The 22,189-nt window shown below is 48.7% G+C and overlaps 1 protein-coding gene across 3 annotated transcripts in view; it reads left to right on the forward strand.

Moving 5' to 3' along the window:
- Positions 1-22,189, forward strand: part of efhc2 (EF-hand domain (C-terminal) containing 2) — a 232,602-nt gene that overhangs the window by 75,537 nt on the left and 134,876 nt on the right. The gene's annotated exons all lie outside the window — the stretch shown is intronic.

The raw sequence follows: 22,189 nt of genomic DNA on the forward strand, positions 1-22,189 counted from the left end.
CTCTAGCTTTATAAACCCCGCCATATCATTTATCCAGGTCTCCACCCCCGGGGGCTTGGCTTCTTTCCACATTAGCAATATCCTGCGCCGGGCTACTAGGGACGCAAAGGCCAAAACATCGGCCTCTCTCGCCTCCTGCACTCCCGGCTCTTGTGCAACCCCAAATATAGCCAACCCCCAGCTTGGTTCGACCCGGACTCCTACTACTTTTGAAAGCACCTTTGTCACCCCCATCCAAAACCTCTGTAGTGCCGGGCATGACCAAAACATATGGGTATGATTCGCTGGGCTTCTCGAGCACCTCGCACACCTATCCTCCACCCCAAAAAATTTACTGAGCCGTGCTCCAGTCATATGTGCCCTGTGTAATACCTTAAACTGAATCAGGCTTAGCCTGGCACACGAGGACGACGAGTTTACCCTGCTTAGGGCATCTGCCCACAGCCCCTCCTCGATCTCCTCCCCCAGCTCTTCTTCCCATTTCCCTTTTAGTTCATCTACCATAGTCTCCCCTTCGTCCCTCATTTCCCTATATATATCTGACACCTTACCATCCCCCACCCATGTCTTTGAGATCACTCTGTCCTGCACCTCTTGTGTCGGGAGCTGTGGGAATTCCCTCACCTGTTGCCTCGCAAAAGCCCTCAGTTGCATATACCTGAATGCATTCCCTTGGGGGAACCCATATTTCTCGGTCAGCGCTCCCAGACTCGCGAACTTCCCATCCACAAACAGATCTTTCAGTTGCGTTATTCCTGCTCTTTGCCTCATTCCATATCCCCCATCTATTCCCCCAGGGGCAAACCTATGGTTGTTTCTTATCGGGGACCCACCCAAGGCTCCAGTCTTTCCCCTATGCCGTCTCCACTGTCCCCAAATCTTCAGTGTAGCCACCACCACCGGGCTTGTGGTGTAGTTCCTCGGTGAGAACGGCAATGGGGCTGTCACCATAGCCTGTAGGCTAGTCCGCCTACAGGACGCCCTCTCTAATCTCTTCCACGCCGCTCCCTCCTCCTCTCCCATCCACTTACTCACCATTGAAATATTAGTGGCCCAATAATACTCACTTAGGCTCGGTAGTGCCAGCCCCCCCCTAACCCTGCTACGCTGTAAGAATCCCTTCCTCACTCTCGGGGTCTTCCCAGCCCACACAAAACCCATGATGCTCTTTTCAATCCTTTTAAAAAAAGCCTTCGTGATCACCACCGGGAGGCACTGAAACACAAAGAGGAATCTCGGGAGGACCACCATCTTAACCGCCTGCACCCTCCCTGCCATTGACAGGGATACCATATCCCATCTCTTGAAATCCTCCTCCATCTGTTCCACCAACCGCGTTAAATTTAACCTGTGCAATGTGCCCCAATTCTTAGCTATCTGGATCCCCAGGTAACGAAAGTCCCTTGTTACCTTCCTCAGCGGTAGATCCTCTATTTCTCTACTCTGCTCCCCTGGATGCACCACAAACAACTCACTTTTCCCCATGTTCAATTTATACCCTGAAAAATCCCCAAACTCCCCAAGTATCCGCATTATTTCTGGCATCCCCTCCGCCGGGTCCGCCACGTATAGTAGCAAATCGTCCGCATACAAAGATACCCGGTGCTCTTTCTCCTCCCCTAAGTACTCCCCTCCACTTCTTGGAACCCCTCAACGCTATCGCCAGGGGCTCAATCGCCAGTGCAAACAATAATGGGGACAGAGGGCATCCCTGCCTTGTCCCTCTATGGAGCCGAAAATATGCAGATCCCCGTCCATTCGTGACCACGCTCGCCACTGGGGCCCTATACAACAGCTGCACCCATCTAACATACCCCTCTCCAAAACCAAATCTCCTCAACACCTCCCACAAATAATCCCACTCCACTCTATCAAATGCTTTCTCGGCATCCATCGCCACTACTATCTCCGTTTCTCCCTCTGGTGGGGCCATCATCATTACCCCTAACAACCTCCGTATATTCGTGTTCAGCTGTCTCCCCTTCACAAACCCAGTTTGGTCCTCGTGGACCACCTCCCGGGACACATTCCTCTATTCTCATTGCCATTACCTTGGCCAGGACCTTGGCATCTACATTTAGGAGGGAAATAGGTCTATAGGACCCGCATTGTAGCGGGTCCTTTTCCTTCTTTAAGAGAAGCGATATCGTTGCTTCAGACATAGTCGGGGGCAGTTGTCCCCTTTCCTTTGCCTCATTAAAGGTCCTCGTCAGTACCGGGGCGAGCAAGTCCACATATTTTCTATAGAATTCGACTGGGAATCCATCCGGTCCCGGGGCCTTTCCCGCCTGCATGCTCCTGATTCCTTTCACCACTTCTTCTACCTCGATCTGTGCTCCCAGTCCCACCCTTTCCTGCTCTTCCACCTTGGGAAATTCCAGCCGATCCAAGAAGCCCATCATTCTCTCCCTCCCATCCGGGGGTTGAGCTTCATATAATTTTTTATAAAATGTCTTGAACACTCCATTCACTCTCTCCGCTCCCCGCTCCATCTCTCCTTCCTCATCCCTCACTCCCCCTATTTCCCTCGCTGCTCCCCTTTTCCTCAATTGGTGTGCCAGCAACCTGCTCGCCTTCTCCCCATATTCGTACTGTACACCCTGTGCCTTCCTCCATTGTGCCTCTGCAGTGCCTGTAGTCAGCAAGTCAAATTCTACATGTAGCCTTTGCCTTTCCCTGTACAGTCCCTCCTCCGGTGCTTCCGCATATTGTCTGTCCACCCTCAAAAGTTCTTGCAGCAACCGCTCCCGTTCCTTACTCTCCTGCTTCCCTTTATGTGCCCTTATTGATATCAGCTCCCCTCTAACCACCGCCTTCAACGCCTCCCAGACCACTCCCACCTGGACCTTCCCATTATCATTGAGTTCCAAGTACTTTTCAATGCACCCCCTCACCCTTAGACACACCCCCTCATCTGCCATTAGTCCCATGTCCATTCTCCAGGGTGGGCGCCCTCCTGTTTCCTCCCCTATCTCCAAGTCCACCCAGTGTGGAGCGTGATCCGAAATGGCTATAGCCGTATACTCCGTTCCCCTCACCTTCGGGATCAATGCCCTACCCAGCACAAAAAAGTCTATTCGCGAGTAGACTTTATGGACATAGGAGAAAAACGAGAACTCCTTACTCCTAGGTCTGCTAAATCTCCACGGGTCTACACCTCCCATCTGCTCCATAAAATCTTTAAGCACCTTGGCTGCTGCCGGCCTCCTTCCAGTCCTGGACTTCGACCTATCCAGCCCTGGTTCCAACACCGTATTAAAATCTCCCCCCATTATCAGCTTTCCCATCTCTAGGTCCGGAATGCGTCCCAGCATCCGCCTCATAAAATTGGCATCATCCCAGTTCGGGGCATATACGTTTACCAAAACCACCGTCTCCCCCTGTAGTTTGCCACTCACCATCACGTATCTGCCCCCGTTATCCGCCACTATAGTCTTTGCCTCGAACATTACCCGCTTCCCCACTAATATAGCCACCCCCCTGTTTTTCGCATCTAGCCCCGAATGGAATACCTGCCCCACCCATCCTTTGCGTAGCCTAACCTGGTCTATCAGTTTCAGGTGCCTTTCCTGTAACATAACCACATCTGCCTTAAGTTTCTTAAGGTGTGCGAGTACCCGTGCCCTCTTTATCGGCCCGTTCAGCCCTCTCACGTTCCACGTGATCAGCCGAGTTGGGGGGCTTCCTACCCACCCCCCTTGTCGATTAGCCATCACCTTTTTCCAGCTCCTCACCCAGTTCCCACGCAGCTGTATCTCCCCCAGGCGGTGCCCCCCCGCCCATCCTCTCCCATACCAGCTCCCCCCTCTCCCCAGCAGCAGCAACCCAGTAACTCCCCCCTCCCACCCCCCCCCGCTAGATCCCCCGCTAGCGTAATTACTCCCCACATGTTGCTCCCAGAAGTCAGCAAACTCTGGCTGACCTCGGCTTCCCCCCGTGACCTCGGCTCGCACCGTGCGACGCCCCCTCCTTCCTGCTTCTCTATTCCCGCCATGGTTATCATAGCGCGGGAACCAAGCCCGCGCTTCTCCCTTGGCCCCGCCCCCAATGGCCAACGCCCCATCTCCTCCACCTCCCCTCCTCCCCCCATCACCACCTGTGGGAGAGAGAAAAGTTACCACATCGCAGGATTAGTACATAAAACCCCTCTTTGCCCCCCACATTCGCCCCACCACTTTGTTCAAACGTTCTTTTTAATAACCCGCTCATTCCAGTTTTTCTTCCACAATAAAAGTCCACGCTTCATCCGCCGTCTCAAAGTAGTGGTGCCTCCCTCGATATGTGACCCACAGTCTTGCCGGTTGCAGCATTCCAAATTTTATCTTCTTTTTATGAAGCACCGCCTTGGCCCGATTAAAGCTCGCCCTCCTTCTCGCCACCTCCGCACTCCAGTCTTGATAAACGCGGATCACCGCGTTCTCCCATTTACTGCTCCGAGTTTTCTTCGCCCATCTAAGGACCATTTCTCTATCCTTAAAACGGAGGAATCTCACCACTATGGCTCTGGGAATTTCTCCTGCTCTCGGTCCTCGCGCCATCACTCGATATGCTCCCTCCACTTCCAATGGACCCGCCGGGGCCTCCGCTCCCATTAACGAGTGCAGCATCGTGCTCACATATGCCCCGACGTCCGCTCCCTCCACACCTTCAGGAAGACCAAGAATCCTCAGGTTGTTCCTCCTTGCGTTGTTTTCCAGTGCCTCCAACCTTTCCACACATCGTTTCTGATGTGCCTCCTGCGTCTCCGTCTTCACCACCAGGCCCTGTATATCATCCTCATTCTCGGCTGCCTTTGCCTTCACAACCCGAAGCTCCCGCTCCTGGGTCTTTTGTTCCTCCTTTAGCCCTTCGATCGCCTGTAGTATCGGGGCCAACAGCTCTTTCTTCATTTCCTTTTTTATCTCTTCCACACAGCATTTCAAGAACTCTTGTTGTTCAGGGCCCCAAGTTAAACTGCCACCTTCCGACGCCATCTTAGTTTTTGCTTGCCTTCCTTGCCGCTGTTCTAAAGGATCCACTGCTATCTGGCCACTCTCTCCTCCTTTTTCCATCCGTATCCAGGGGAGATTCCCTCCTGGTTTACCGCACAGTGTTTTTAGCCGTCAAAATTGCCGTTGGGGCTCCTATCAAGAGCCCAAAAGTCCGTTTCACAGGGAGCTGCCGAAACGTGCGACTCAGCTGGTCATCGCCGCACCCGGAAGTCATCCTCCTTTTTCTTTTTGACGAGGCCTACAATATCACTCGTCATCCAAGGTTCCCGAAAATTGCCGTATTTATCTTTCTTCCTCACAGGAACATGCCTGTCCTGTATTCCTTTCAACTGACACTTGAAAGCCTCCCACATGTCAGATGTTGATTTGCCCTCAAACATCCGCCCCCAATCTATGTTCTTCAGTTCCCGCCTAATATTGTTATAATTAGCCTTCCCCCAATTTAGCACATTCATCCTCGGACCACTCTTATCCTTGTCCACCAGTACTTTAAAACTTACTGAATTGTGGTCACTGTTACCGAAATGCTCCCCTACTGAAACATCTACCACCTGGCCGGGCTCATTCCCAAATACCAGGTCCAGTGCCACCCCTTCCCTAGTTGGACTGTTTACATATTTTTTTAAGAAGCCCTCCTGGATGCTCCTTACAAACTCCGCCCCGTCTAAGCCCCTGGCGCTAAGTGAGTCCCAGTCAATATTGGGGAAGTTGAAGTCTCCCATCACCACAACCCTGTTGTTTTTACTCTTTTCCAAAATCTGTCTACCTATCTGCTCCTCTATCTCCCGCTGGCTGTTGGGAGGCCTGTAGTATACCCCCAACATTGTGACTGCACCCTTCTTATTCCTGATCTCTACCCATATAGCCTCACTACCCTCTGAGGTGTCCTCTCGCAGTATAGCTGTGATATTCTCCCGAACAAGTAGCGCAACTCCGCCTCCCCTTTTACATCCCCCTCTATCCCGCCTGAAACTCCTGCAGTATATGAGTTTGGCATATATAAGCTAGCTCCTCTAAGGGGTGCTCTCTGCTGGAGGGGGTCATGTGACCCACTAGTCTAATCAGGGACAGGAATTGGGAATTCACTGGGCTTTGATGGGTCTTATCCCAGCAGTTAGACTCTCGAGCTGAGTATGTAAAGACCATTTTAAAGTACTCTGTGAATAGTTGTTTATAGTTGGAATAAATCATTATTTTTTATAAGTTAACTGGTGGAGCCAATTATTGAAGTTGTTAAATTGATGATGAGGTAAAGACCAGCGACTCAGATTGCGAGAATTTGTGGATTACGAGAAAATGCCTCTTTTCTGCAAATTAGAGCCGTTTGATTCTGCTACGGAAGATTGGGTGCAGTATGTGGAATGCTTAAAGAAAATTTCCATGCAAATTAAATTGAGGGGGAGGAGAAGCAGAGTGTAATTTTGTTAACTGCATGTGGGGCACAGACTTACAGTCTGATTGAAGCTTATCGCCTCTGGATGACCCCGATATCAAAATTTCACAGAGATCATAGAGTTACTCAAAGAGCACTACCACCCCAAGCCCCCATTAATATTACAACATTAGAAGTTTATTTCAATCATAGGGCCCCAAAGGAGACCATTGCAGCCTTCATGGCGAGGCTCAAGAAGATTGCAGAGCATTGCGATTTTGGGATTACATTAAATGAGATGCTAAGAGATCATTTAGTGTGTGGCATTGACGAAGAAGCCATACAAAAGAAGCTTTTGGCTGAGTCGGAAGTTGATTTAAAAAAGGCGCTGGAGATTGCTTTAGCCACGGAGAGCTCGGAAAGGGCTCTCGGGAGCTCTAAAATGCTCTGAAAAGCACAGTCCACCAGTTAGGGCGGGAAACAGTAATCAGCAGAGGTGCCAGGAGTGAAGCCGCTGGTCCAAGCAAGGAAATTAATATTGGAACTGGAAGAGCCAAAAGGTATAGAAGTTTAAACCCACAGCCTAGGATGGACCCAGAGTTCTCAGGGTTTTACAGATGTGGGGGAAGCCAGCCCCCCAGATATATGCAGCTTTAGGGAAGCTGAATGCTTCAGGTGTGCGGAAAAAAGCACATCTGAGACATACGTGCAAGTATTCGCAGAGTCTGCCTTGCACTTGTAGATCGAAAAGTACAGAACCAGTACACCATATGGAAGATGGTCCTGTGGTGGAACGGAAAGTTATAGCTGTCAATTATGTAAAAGCGGACAAAGTGACCCCAATCACAGTGGAGTTAGTGGTAAAAGGAAGGGCATTATGGATGGAAGTGGACACTGGGGCCTCAGCCAGCATAGTCGGAGAGCAGACCTACCAGTACGTTCTTGAAGGGATCCACCCCTGAGGTTGAAGAACACTGGGACATTCAGCCCATTGAGTCTGCACCGATCCCTGGAAAGAGTACCCTACTTGCCACCCTATCCCCTTTATCCCCGTAACCCCACCCAACCTTTTTGGACACTAAGGGCAATTTAGAATGGCCAATCCACCTAACCTGCGCATCTTTGGACTGTGGGAGGAAACAGGAGCACCCGGAGGAAACCCACGCTGACACAGGGAGAATGTGCAGACTCCACACAAACAGTGACCCAAACCAGGAATCGAACCTGGGACTCTGGAGCTGTGAAGCAACTGTGCTAACCACTATTCTACCGTGCTGCCCCAAGTCCCAAGATGTTTTTCAGGAAGAACTAAGAAAAATAAAAGGAGACAAGGCGAGAATTCATGAGAACCCAGAAGCCATCCCCAAGCTTTTTCAGGGCTAGATCTGTGGGTTATTAGAGAAGGTTGAAACAGAGTTGTAAACGCTGAAAGACCTAGGCATCATTCAACCAGTGCGATTTGCAGAATAGGCTGCACCCATTGTGCCACTAGTGAAACTGGATAAAACCATTTGCATCTGTGGTGATTACAAGCTGGACAAGTACATCTGCAGTGATTACAAGGTCACGAAGCTGGACAAGTACTCAATAGCCAAAATTGAAGATCTATATGTGAAACTGGTTGGAGGTCAAATATTCATAAAATTAGATCTGAGTCATGCCCATTCCCAACTGGAGCTGGACATCGCCATGAAGGAATATGTGACCATAAATACCCATAAGGGGTTGTATCAGTCCACAGGCTTGCCCTTTGAAGTTTCATCAGTGTGTGCTATATTCCGGAGGACCATGGAGAATTTACTGAAAGGCTTGCCGGATGTCATTGTGTACTTGAATGACGTATTAGTAACAGGACCGACAGAAAGAGAATGTGGTAGTCACCACTGTTGTATTATATATGGGTATTACGGTAAGGCCCCTGTACTACAGGTTCGGGGATAGATCCCTGCCTGCTGGCTCCGCCCAGTAGGTGGAGTATAAATGTGTGTGCTCTCCGAACAGCAGCCATTTCATAAGCTGCTGTAGGAGGCCACATATCTCTGTGTAATAAAGCCTCGATTACATTCTACTCTCGTCTCGCCGTACTTGATAGTGCATCAGAGAACACTTGTCGAATTTGGAAAACGTAGTAACAAGGTTCCAGGAAGCAACGGTGCGCCTCAAGATAGAGAAGTGCATCTTCCAGGCTAATGAGGTAGCTTACCTAGGTTATCGGGTGGACGCACAGTGGCTGCACCCATGGAGGACAAGGTGAAAACAATCAAGGAGGCACATCAGGAATACCTCAGAACTCAAATCCTTTATGGAAATGCTTAACTATTATGGGCAGTTCCTCCCAAATCTGTCAACAATGTTAGCTCCAGTACATGCATTATTAAAGAGACACCAGGCATGTTCTAGAAGGCACCACAAAAAGAGGCCATGAATTTTCTGGATCCTTTGCCAGTGTTGGCTCAACAGATTTGAGTACTGGACCCAGTGTTGAGGAAGGTGAAACAGATTATATTGTACGGATGGCTGATGGGAGCTTCAGAGGACTATGTGGAACTGTTTATGGGCACAATGTTTTCCTTATTAGTGGATGCCCATTCTAAGTGAATGGAGGCATTTGAAATGAGATCCACAACTGCTTACAGCACACAGTTGAGAAGCTGCTCCAGTGTCTCGCAATTCACAGGATACAGAGGTGCTAATTTTGACCAGTGGAACAGTTTTTACTTGTGCCAAGTTTCAGACGTTCATGACTTTTAACGGAATAAAATATATCAGAACAGCACCATACTATCGTTCGTCCAATGGACTGGCCGAGAACAGTCAGACTTTCAAGGCTGGCTTGAAGAAGCAACCATCCGCATCTAGTCAAGAACTTTTTCCAAAGTAGAAGAGTCTAGAATTAGAGGATATAGGTTTAAGGTGAGAGGAGAGAGATACAAGAGAGACCAGAGGGGAAATTTCTTCACACAGCGGGTGGTGAGCATCTGGAACGTGCTGCCAGAGGCAGTGGTAGAGGTGGGTACAATTTTGTCCTTTAAAAAGCAGTTAGACAGTTACATGGGCAGGGTGGGTACAGAAGGATGCGGGCCAAATGCAGGCAAGTGATAGAAACTGGGCAGCATGGACCAGCTGGGCCGAAGGGCCTGTTTCCATGCTATAAACATCTATGACTCTATCTTTATACACAAAGTTGACTAGGTTCCTGCTATTGTATAGGATCACCCCACACACGACTATTGGTGTCTCTCCAGCTGAGCTGCTGCTGGTGGTTGGTTGAGGACCAGGTTAAGCCTGGTGTTCCCAAGTTTAGCAGGAAGGGCGGAGACAAGCCTGCAGAACCAGAAGAGGAACCATGATTTATTTAAAAGTGCAAGAGCATTCAAGATAGAGGATCCAGTGTTTTTGAAGAATTTTGGTAATGGACCAAATTGGGCTCCAGAAGCTGTTACGGCCAGAACGGGGTTATCTTATGAGGCTAAAGTACAGGACAAGATTTTAAAGAAACATGTAGACCAGTTGAATGGGCAAGAGCTGTCCCAAGAGCCAGCGCTACGACCTGATCCAATTGTACCAGCAGGAAGCGTTGTGATTTGCCCGAGGAGCAAAATGTTGGATTAGCGAGTATTATCCTCCAGGAAACAGTGGAAATAGAAAAAGGTGAAACGTCGGTATAAGGAGTGAGTCCTTGTGTAATAAGGCCAACAGTGACTACCTCAATAGAAGAACCCCAGCCACTAGAGCTATGTCACTCTATGAGAAAGGACTTGTCACGGGGCAGACTGAATTATTGATGGACTAGTGTCAAAGTATTCATGTTTGTTATTGTTGTGGTAATTATGTAATTTAATTATTCCCATATGCAAAAAGGTACTTAAAGGAGGAGGGATGTAGTAGCATTGCCTTCTAGCCTCTTTAAGGGATGGTCCCTGATGGAGGAGTCATGTGACCTGCTAGTCCGATCAGGGTTGGGAGTTCAGAATTCACTGGGACGTGTTGGGACTTGTCCCAGCAGTTGGACCCTCGAGCTGAATATGGAAGTACCATTTTAAAGCATTTTAAATAATTATTTATAGTTATAATAAATCATTGTTTCTTATAAGTGGAGCCAATTCTTGAAGTTATTACAGGCACATATAGGGTTAATGTGGGATGAAATACATTGCCACCCACACAGTGATGTAAGAAAGCACATGATCCACACCTATAGTCGATGTGATGTTGGCAAGAGATGTGTTAAGATTTAGAGAGGGAGATAGCTCCGTGTCTGCACCCTTTACTCTAGATATCCATTTAGTTAATAAAGATATGCGGTTAACATGCAAAAAAACTATAAAGACTTCTTTAACAGACACATTCTGTGACCAACACCACCCCAACAACCTGATATTTTAGAATTGCCTTCTTCTGATCGTAGTGAATGTAGTCAAGCTCTTAACCAAACAATCTGTACCACACTGTAGTATATGCACGCGATTTTCTTTCACCCTGGTTTCCACACCTTTAAGATTCAGTCTTTACCATACTTGCTCTTGCTTCTTGAACTTCGACACACTTCCAGTAAAAATGGTCCACAGCTGGGTGTTGTTCACATCATCCAAATTGGTCCTCCTGACTTGATAAACATACGAATGGCACATGGCTATCAAATGCAAACGTTGCCTTCTGGTGGTCAACACATTTGACGAGAACTTCTGTGTCTTTTACAAAACACAATCTATTAAATTATGTTCAACTTCAGAGCTTGGTTTTCCTCCAACAGTCTATATTCAATGGCAATATATAGCATTTGAGACCCTGAATATTGCCTACAAGTATATTACAGAAGTGTTCCATTCTGTATAGAATGGCCTCAGAGAATCACCCTTCACTTCTTTCTGATCACCAAAAGGTTAAATTAATCAAATAATAACAGAACTAATTATGCCAGCGAGGTTATGAAATTTGTTGATGTCTATGTAAACAAATTGGTGCTGCAATACTATGCATTGTTACAGACATTCTTCAATAGTTTGACATATATTTGTTGGGCAGCACAATAGCACATGTGGCTAGCACTGTGGCTTCACAGCGCCAGGGTCCCAGGTTCAATTCCCTGCTGGCTCACTGTCTGCGGAGTCTGCACGTTCTCCCCGTGTCTGCATGGGTTTCCTCCGGGTGCTCCGGTTTCCTCCCACAGTCCAAAGACGTGCAGGTTAGGTGGATTGGCTATGCTAAATTGCCCTCAGTGTCCAAAAATGTTAGGAGGGGTTATTGGGTTATGGGGATAGGGTGAAAGTGAGGGCTTAAGTGGGTCGTTGAAAACTCAAATAAAAACAGTAAGAAAAACTTATTTTGCTTAGATACATCCTAAACTGAAATACATTTGCAATCTTAATATATGAATACATCTTAAAAAATATTTGCAATATTTTCTCGAATATGGACAATTTAAAATGTCAGGGCAGTTCTCTTTAATGCATCAAAATGATTTCTGTTTCCAAATAATTTTAGAAACCAGTGCAATAAATAGCATTAATCAGCAAGATATGTTTTTATTGTTAATGGTATTTTTGAATAATCTAGTGAAAATGATTTTTAATTATTAAAACAGATTAAACTGTGTTTACAAGTATGTTTGCAGATCATACTGAAAGAATTTGGCTATATTTCCATTTGTAATATTTGCTTTTAAGGCTTTAATTGTTTATTAAGATAACATTATGAATCAGATCAATAGTTGAGGGGCTGGTTTAGCACAGTGGGCTAAGACAGCTGGCTTGTAGTGCAGAACAAGATCAGCAGTTCAATTCCCGTTCCAGCCTCACTGAACAGGCGCCGGAATGTGGCTTTACACAGTAACTTCATTGAAGCCTACTTGTGACAATAAGCAATTATTATTATTACTGCTGACTTTAAACTGAAGGCAAGAAACTGGATTAAAATCTCATATTGGCAAACCACCAATACCTATTTACCTTTGATGGCATTGCTAAAAATGTAGAATAGTAGCTATTAATCCATTTTAATATTAATATTTGAGAGTTTAAAATGTTCATTTATACAGAATGTAAAAGAGCAGGACAAATTGATGGATTTGCTATTAATACAAAATTCTATCTTCCCTCACTGCAGCACAGAGTCAGGAAAATGTTCCTGTTACCGTGCCTGGGTTTACTAGGTTGACTCTGCATTTCAGGCTGAAAATGTTTGCAAATGTTTCAGCTGGGCACCCCATCATTGAGGATGGAGATATTTCTACTCCAATTAGTTGCAAATATTCGTAGACAATTAATTGGATGTGGAAGGACTACAGTGCTTTCATCTGATCTGGTAGACATGATGTGGAGATGCCGGTGTTGGACTGGGGTGAGCACAGTAAGATGTCTTGCAACACCAGGTTAAAGTTCAACGGGTTTGTTTCGAATTACTAGCTTTCGGAGGACTGCCCCTTCCTCGAAGGAGCAGTGCTCCGAAAGCTAGTGATTCAAAACAAACTAATGATTCGAAACAAACCTGTTGGACTTTAACCTGGTGTTGTAAGATTTCTTACTGTGATCATCTGATTTGTTGATTGTAGCATTGCTTGGGTCTGTCTATAGCATGCTGCTTCCACTATTTCGGAGTTATGTAATTATGTATTGTAACTTTACCAGGTTGCCCACACTGACTACATTAGCATGGATTTTTCATTTATATTCTGTTTTGTGATAGATGTGTTAATGGTTGATTGACTATGTTGCTAAAGATACAAAGGTGATTGACATTGTTTGATTAAGGACTGAAAGCATATATAAAAAGCATCTCCTGGGATGCTGGGTTGGAAGGAAGCAAAGATCTGTAATGCTGCACCCAGTGGGTAAACGTACTATCAAGAAAACGCCTCGTTTTGTACCTCACCATCTGGCTTGGATCCATTTTTTAAAAAAAAATATTTTTTTATTAAGGTTTTTTAACAACACAATTTTCCCCCTTACAAACAGTAACCCCCCCCCAGTAACAAAATAACGCAAAATCTCCCTGAGCAAGATATATAAATGGCAAGGTGGTATATTTACATAGCTTTATACACTGGCTCTTGGCCGCACGTACCGTTTCCCCCCACCCTCCATGCTATCTCCTGCTCGTCCATCCCCTCAAACAATCTCTCGTTCCCCCCCCCCCCGCCCCCCCAGGGTTGCTGCTGCTACTGATCGACCTTCTTCTAACGCTCCGCGAGATATTCTAGGAACGGTTGCCACCGCCTGTAAAACCCCTGTGCAGACCCTCTCAAAGCAAACTTAATTCTCTCCAATTTTATGAACCCCGCCATGTCGTTAATCCAGGCCTCCAGGCTAGGGGGCTTCGCCCCCTTCCACAATAGCAAGACCCTTCGCCGGGCTACTAGGGACGCAAAGGCCAGAATTCTGGCCTCTTTCGCCTCCTGCACTCCCGGCTCATCCACTACTCCAAATATTGCTAGTCCCCAGCTTGGCTTGACCCGGACTTTCACCACCTGGGATATTACTCCCGCCACCCCTCTCCAGAACCGGGGCATTACCAAAACATATGGACATGGTTCGCCGGACTCCCTGAACATCTTTCACATCTATCCTCTACCCCAAAGAACCTACTCAGCCTCGCCCTCGTCAAATGCGCTCTGTGAACCACCTTAAATTGTATCAGACTGAGCCTGGCATACGAGGAGGAGGTATTAACCCTACCCAGGGCATCCGCCCATATCCCTTCCTCAATCTCCTCCCCCAGCTCCTCCTCCCATTTACCTTTCAATTCTTCTACTAGCGCTTCCCCCTCTTCTTTCATCTCTTGGTATATTTCCAACACCTTGCCCTCCCCGACCCATGCCCCCGAGATCACCCTATCTTGAACTTCTTGTGCCGGCAGCAACGGAAATTCCCTCACCTGTCGCCTCACAAAAGCCCTCACCTGCATATATCTAAATGCATTTCCCGGGGGTAACTCAAATTTCTCCTCCAGTGCCCCTAGGCTCGCAAATGTCCCGTCAATGAACAGGTCCCCCATTCTTCTTATCCCCACCCGATGCCAGCCTTGGAACCCCCCGTCCATCTTCCCCGGGACAAACCGGTGGTTACCCCTGATCGGGGACCACACCTATGCTCCCATTGCACCCCTGTGTCTTCTCCACTGGCCCCAGATCCTTAGTGTTGCTGCCACCACCGGGCTTGTGGTGTATTTTGTCGGCGAGAGCGGCAGCGGTGCCGTTACCAACGCCCCCAGGCTCGTTCCTTTACAGGACGCCATCTCCATCCTCTTCCATGCCGCCCCCTCTCCCTCCGTGACCCACTTGCGGATCATCGCCACGTTTGCTGCCCAGTAGTAGCTCCCTAGGTTTGGCAAAGCCAACCCTCCTCGGTCCCTATTGCGTTCCAAGAACCCTCTCCTAACCCTCGGGGTCTTATTTGCCCACAGATACCCCATAATACTCCTACCTACTCTCTTGAAAAAGACCTTGGTGATCGCGATGGGGAGGCACTGAAACACGAACAAAAACCTCGGAAGGACCACCACTTTGACCGACTGCACCCTACCCGCCAACGAGAGCGGGAGCATGTCCCATCTTTTAAAATCCTCCTCCATTTGCTCCACCACCCTCGTCAAATTCAGTTTATGTAGGGCCCCCCAACTTCTGGCTATCTGGATCCCCAGATACCGAAAACTCCTCTTCGCCCTCCTCAGCGGTAGGTCCCCTATCCCTCTTTCTTGGTCCCCTGCCTGTAATACAAAAAGCTCACTCTTCTCTACATTAAGCTTGTAGCCCGAGAACTCTCCAAACTCCTTCAGAGTCTGCATGACCTCCACCATCCCCTCCATTGGGTCCGCCACGTATAGCAGCAGGTCATCCGCATATAGCGATACCCGATGCTCCTCTCCCCCGCGGACTATCCCCCTCCATTTCTGAGACTCCCTAAGTGATATGGCCAAGGGTTCGATCGCCAATGCAAACAACAGGGGGGACACGGGGCACCCCTATCTCGTCCCTCGGTACAGCCGTAAGTCCTCCGACCTCCGCCGGTTTGTGTAAAGGAGCTTAACCCATCTAATAAACCCTCCCCCGAACCCAAACCTGCGCAATACCTCCCAGAGGTACTCCCACTCTACTCGGTCAAAGGCTTTTTACGCGTCCTTGGCTGCCACTATCTCCGCCTCTCCCTCCTCCGATGTCATCGTTATCACGTTTAAGAGCCGCCGCACATTGGTATTTAACTACCTGCCCTTTACGAATCCCGTTTGGTCCTCGTGAATCACCCCCGGGACACACTCCTCAATCCTAGTGGCCAGTACCTTCGCCAATAGCTTAGCATCCACATTGAGGAGTGAAATCGGCCTGTACGATCCACATTGCAGTGGATCATTGTCTCGCTTTAGAATCAAGGAGATTGTCGCCTCCGACATTGTCTGGGGCAGGGTTCCCTCCTCTCTTGCCTTGTTGAAGGTCCTCACTAGTAGCGGTGCCAGCAGGTCCACATATTTTCTATAGAATTCCCACCGGGAACTCGTCCGGCCCCGGGGCCTTCCCCGCCTGCATGCTCCCCAAATCCTTACTCAACTCCTCCAACCCAATTGGTGCCCCCAAACCAACCGCCTCCTGCTCCTCCACCCTCGGGAACCCCAGCTGGTCCAGGAATCGCCTCATCCCCCCCTTCCCCCCCTGGGGGCTGGGATCTGTACAGCTCTTCATAGAAGTCCTTGAATACCTTATTTATTTTCGTTGCACGTTGAACCGTGGCTCCCCTTCCATCTTTGATTCCCCCTATTTCCCTCGCTGCCGCCCTCTTACGGAGCTTCTCAGAGCTGGGCTGAGAAGTGGCAGATGGAGTTTAACCCTGAAAAATGTGAGGTTGTCCATTTTGGAAGGACAAATATGAATGCGGAATACAGGGTTAACGGTAGAGTTCTTGGCAATGTGGAGGAGCAGAGAGATCTTGGGGTCTATGTTCATACATCTTTGAAAGTTGCCACTCAAGTGGATAGAGCTGTGAAGATGGCCTATGGTGTGCTCGCGTTCATTAACAGAGGGATTGAATTTAAGAGCCGTGAGGTGATGATGCAGCTGTACAAAACTTTGGTAAGGCCACATTTGGAGTACTGTGTACAGTTCTGGTCGCCTCATTTTAGGAAGGATGTGGAAGCTCTGGAAAAGGTGCAAAGAAGATTTACCAGGATGTTGCCTGGAATGGAGAGTAGGTCTTACGAGGAAAGGTTGAGGGTGCTAGGCCTTTTCTCATTAGAGCGGAGAAGGATGAGGGGCGACTTGATAGAGGTTTATAAGATGATCAGGGGAATAGATAGAGTAGACAGTCAGAGACTTTTTCCCCGGGTGGAACACACCATTACAAGGGGACATAAATTTAAGGTGAAAGGTGGAAGATATAGGAGGGATATCAGAGGTAGGTTCTTTACCCAGAGAGTAGTGGGGGCATGGAATGCACTGCCTGTGGAAGTAGTTGAGTCGGAAACATTAGGGACCTTCAAGCAGCTATTGGATAGGTACATGGATTACGGTAAAATGATATAGTGTAGATTTATTTGTTCTTAAGGGCAGCACGGTAGCATTGTGGATAGCACAATTGCTTCACAGCTCCATGGTCCCAGGTTCGATTCCGGCTTGGGTCATTGTCTGTGCGGAGTCTGCACGTCCTCCCCGTGTCTGCGTGGGTTTCCTCCGGGTGCTCCGGTTTCCTCCCACAGTCCAAAGATGTGCGGGTTAGGTGAATTGGCCAATGATAAATTGCCCTTAATGTCCAAATTGCCCTTGGTGTTGGGTGGAGGTGTTGAGTTTGGGTAGGGTGCTCTTTCCAAGAGCCGGTGCCGACTCAAAGGGCCGAATGGCTTCCTTCTGCACTGTAAATTCAATGATAATCTATGATTAATCTAGGACAAAGGTTCGGCACAACATCGTGGGCCGAAGGGCCTGTTCTGTGCTGTATTTTCTATGTTCTATGTTCTATGTTCTATGGTGTACCAGCATCCGACTAGCCTTTTCCCCGTACTCGTAAGTCGCCCCTTGCGCCTTTCTCCACTGTGCCTCCGCCTTGCCCGTGGTCAGCAGGTCAAACTCCGCCTGGAGCCGTCGCCTTTCCCCAAGTAATCTTTCCTCCGGGGCCTCTGCGTATCTCCTGTCCACTCGCAAGATCTCCCCCACTAACCTCTCCCTTTCCATTCCCTCTATCTTCTCCCTATGAGCCCTGATGGAGATCAGCTCTCCCCTGATCACCGCCTTCAACGCCTCCCATACCACCCCCACTCGCACCTCCCCGTTGCCGTTGGCCTCCAAGTACATTTCAATACACCCCCTCACCTTCCCACACACCACCTTATCGGCCAGCAGTCCCACATCCAGCCGCCACAGCGGGCGTTGGTCCCTCTCCTCTCCCAGCTCCAGTTCCACCCAGTGCGGGGCATGGTCCGAAACGGCTATGGCCGAAGACTCCGTCCCCTCCACTCTCGGGATGAGCGCCCTGCCCAGAACAAAGAAATCTATCCGGGAGTAAGCCTTATTTATGCACGTGGGAGAAAAAAGAAAATTCCCTGGCCTGCGGTCTTGCAAACCTCCATGGGTCCACTCCCCCCCCCATCTGATCCATAAACCCCCTAAGCTTCCCCCCCCCCCCCCCGCCGACTAGCCATCTCCTTTTCTGGGCCCTTGTCCGCATATCCCTCACTCTCCAGTCCCCCAGCCGGGGGACCCCCGTCTCAGCCACCTCTTCTGTGTCCCGTTCTCTTTCGGCCAGTGCAGCAGCAGCCCTTTCCCCCCCTCCTTCCTCTCCCCCCCGCCCCCCCCCCCCCCCCCCCCGGCTAGATCCCCGTCTAGCTTTTTTGCTCCCCCCATATCCCTCCCGTAAGTCAGCTGACACCTGCTGACCCCGGCTTCCCCTGCCATCCCTTTAACCCCCCCGTGTGGGAATCTCCCAATCAATGTACATTCCTTTGTTCCCCTTCCCGCCTTTTTTGCCGCGCGCGGGAAAGACAACCCCGCGCTTTCCAAAGCCTGCCCCGCCCCCCATGGCACAGCTCCTGTCGTGGCCTTGTCCCTCTCCCCCAGCCCATATAGCATTTCCTGCGCGTGGTTGACCCCCTATGTACAACAACCATCATACTTCACCCCTCAAACACCCCCCTCCCACACAAACCCTCAATTAGAGTCCAACTTTTCAGCTAGTATAAAGGTCCACGCCTCTTCGGGCGTTTCAAAGTAGTGGTGTTGGCCATTATGTGTAACCCACAGTCGCGCTGGCTGCAACATTCCAAATTTCACTCCTTTCCGGTGGAGCACCGCTTTGGCCCGGTTGAAACCCGCTCTCCGCTTAGCGACCTCCGCGCTCCAGTCCGGGTATATTCTGATCTCCGCATTGTCCCACTTGCTGCTCCGTTCCTTCTTGGCTCATTTCAGGACCCTCTCTCTGTCCGTAAACCGGTGAAATCTCACCACCATCGCCATTGGCGGCTCTTTTGCCTTGGGCTTCCTCGCTAGCACTCGGTGCGCCCCATCCAGCTCCAGCAATCCCGGGGGGGGGCCTCCGCACCCATCAGCGTCCCGATCATTGTGCCCGCATATGCCGCGGCATCGGCCCCCTCCACTTCTTCTGGGAGACCCAGGATCCTCAAGTTGTTTCTCCTTGATCTGTTCTCCAGGTCTTCGAGTCTTCCCGCCCACATCTTGTGCAGCGCCTCGTACCGCTCCACTCTCTCCGCCAGGCCCACAAGCTCGTCGTCGTTCTCACTCACTTTTTCCTGGATCTCCTGGATCTTCACCTCTTGGGCTTTCTGGGTTACTCCAAGTCTTTCAACCATTGCCAGTATAGGCGCCACCATCTCCTTACGCAGCTCCTCGAAGCAGCACTTGATGAACTCTTTCATCTCCTCTCTGTCCGTGGGCGCCGCCATTTTGTTTTTTCCTTCTTTTTCTTCTTTCTTCTCCCGCTGCTCCAGCACCGCTTTTTTCGCCGTTTCGCTGCGGTTCTGATCCATGCAGGTCTGTAGGGGACTTTCTCCTTCCTTCCCCACGGGTTTTTTTTTTCAAGTGCCATTGGGGCCCCTTTAGCGGGCCCAAATTTCCGTTTTCGCGGGAGCTGCCGAATCGCACGGCTTAGCTCCGCATCGCCGCAACCCGGAAGCGGCTTGGATCCATTTAACAGCTGGGCTCAGCTAGATGCTGACTTGGGTGCAACAGTTGCCTTCAGCATCAGGGTGAAAAAGGGGAAAGTAGGCCAAGATTCCTGTTTCCAATTCCTGTAGTAAACCCTGCTGTTATTGGATATTGGCCATATTGGATTTGGTACTGGGTAATGAATCAGGACAGGTGTTAGATTTGGAGGTAGGTGAGCACTTTGGTGATAGTGACCACAATTCGATTACGTTTACTTTAGTGATGGAAAGGGATAGGTATATACCGCAGGGCAAGAGTTATATCTGGGGGAAAGGCAATTATGATGCGATGAGGCAAGACTTAGGATACATCGGATGGAGAGGAAAACTGCAGGGGATGGGCACAATGGAACTGTGGAGCTTGTTCAAGGAATAGCTACTGCGTGTCCTTGATAAGTATGTACCTGTCAGGCAGGGAGGAAGTGGTCGAGTGAGGGAACCGTGGTTTTCTAAAGCAGTCGAAACACTTGTCAAGAGGAAGAAGGAGACTTATGTAAAGATGAGACATGAAGGTTCAGTCAGGGCGCTCGAGAGTTACAAGTTAGCTAGGAAGGACCTAAAGAGAGAGCTAAGAAGAGCCAGGAGGGGACATGAGAAGTCTTTGGCAGGTAGGATCAAGGATAACCCTAAAGCTTTCTATAGATATGTCAGGAATAAATGAATGACTAGGGTAAGAGTAGGGCCAGTCAAGGACAGTAGTGGGAAGTTGTGCTTGGAGTCCGAGGAGATAGGAGAGTTGCTAAATGAATATTTTTCGTCAGTGATCACACAGGAAAAAGAAAATGTTGTCGAGGAGAATACTGAGATTCAGGCTACTAGACTAGAAGGGCTTGAGGTTCATAAAGAGGAGGTGTTAGCAATTCTGGAAAGTGTGAAAATAGATAAGTCACCTGGGCCGGATGGGATTTATCCTAGGATTCTCTGGGAAGCTGGGGAGGAGATTGCTGAGCCTTTGGCTTTGATCTTTAAGTCATCTTTGTCTACAGGAATAGTGCCAGAAGACTGGAGGATAGCAAATGTTGTCCCCTTATTCAAGAAGGGGACTAGAGACAACCCAGGTAACTATAGACCAGTGAGCCTTACTTCTGTTGTGGGCAAAATCTTGGAAAGGTTTATAAGAGATAGGATGTATAATCACCTGGAAAGGAATCATTTAATTAGAGATAGTCAACACGGGTTTGTGAAGGGTAGGTCGTGCCTCACAAACCTTATTGAGTTCTTTGAGAAGGTGACCAAACAGGTGGATGAGGGTAAAGCAGTTGATGTGGTGTATATGGATTTCAGTAAAACGTTTGATAAGGTTCCCCACGTTAGGCTACTGCAGAAAATACAGAGGCATGGGATTCAGGGTGATTTAGCAGTTTGGATCAGAAATTGGCTAGCTGGAAGAAGACAAAGAGTGGTGGTTGATGGGAAATGTTCAGACTGGAGTCCAGTTACTAGTGGTGTACCACAAGGATCTGATTTGGGGCCACTGCTGTTTGTCATTTTTATAAATGACCTGGAGGAGGGCGTAGAAGGATGGGTGATTAACTTTGCAGATGACACTAAAGTCGGTGGAGTTGTGGACAGTGTGGAAGGATGTTACAAGTTACAGAGGGACATAGATAAGCTGCAGCGCTGGGCTGAGAGGTGGCAAATGGAGTTTAATGCAGAAAAGTGTGAGGTGATTCATTTTGGAAGGAATAACAGGAAGACTGAGTACTGAGCTAATGGTAAGATTCTTGGCAGTGTGGATGAGCAGAGAGATCTCGGTGTGCATGTACATAGATCCCTGAAAGTTGCCACCCAGGTTGAGAGGGTTGTTAAGAAGGCATACAGTGTGTTAGCTTTTATTGGTAGAGGGATTGAGTTTAGGAGCCATGAGGTCATGTTGCAGCTATACAACACTCTGGTGCGGCCGCATTTGGAGTATTGCATGCAATTCTGGTCGCCGCATTGTAGGAAGGATGTGGAAGCATTGGAAAGGGAGCAGAGGAGATTTACCAGAATGTTGCCTGGTATGGAGGGAAGATCTTATGAGGAAAGGCTGAGGGACTTGAGGCCGTTTTCATTAGAGAGAAGAAGGTTAAGAGTTGACTTAATTGAGGCATACAAGATGATCAGAGGATTGGATAGGGTGGACTATCCAAGCCTTTTTCCTCGGATGGTGATGTCTAGCACGAGGGGACATACCTTTAAATTGAGGGGAGATAGATATAAGACAGATGTCAGAGGTAGGTTCTTTACTCAGAGAGTAGTAAGGGCGTGGAATACCCTGCCTGCAACAGTAGTGGACTCGCCAACACTAAGGACATTCAAATGGTCACTGGATAGACATATGGACGATAAGGGAATAGTGTAGATGGGCTTTAGAGTGGTTTCACAGGTCGGCGCAACATCGAGGGCCGAAGGGCCTGTACTGCGCTGTCATGTTCCATGTTCCATGTTAAGTAGCTTGGTGACACTTATTGTTAATGCTCATATGTGAAAGTATTATTATATCAAGATACCAGAGGATGTCCAGCATCTTGCAACTGTATCCTAGTAATAGGTCAATACTTTCAGGAGAGAAAAATATCTTTCCAAGTTAAAAGAGATGTGTTCAGTCAATGAAGACTAACATTTTATTGTCAGCACATAGTTACAAAGTATAGGTATATAATAGTGGATTAGAATTGACACATGGAGGCAGCACCGTGACGCAGTG

This window comes from Scyliorhinus torazame, chromosome 8 (assembly GCF_047496885.1).
Source record: "Scyliorhinus torazame isolate Kashiwa2021f chromosome 8, sScyTor2.1, whole genome shotgun sequence".
Taxonomy (NCBI): Eukaryota; Metazoa; Chordata; class Chondrichthyes; order Carcharhiniformes; family Scyliorhinidae; genus Scyliorhinus; species Scyliorhinus torazame.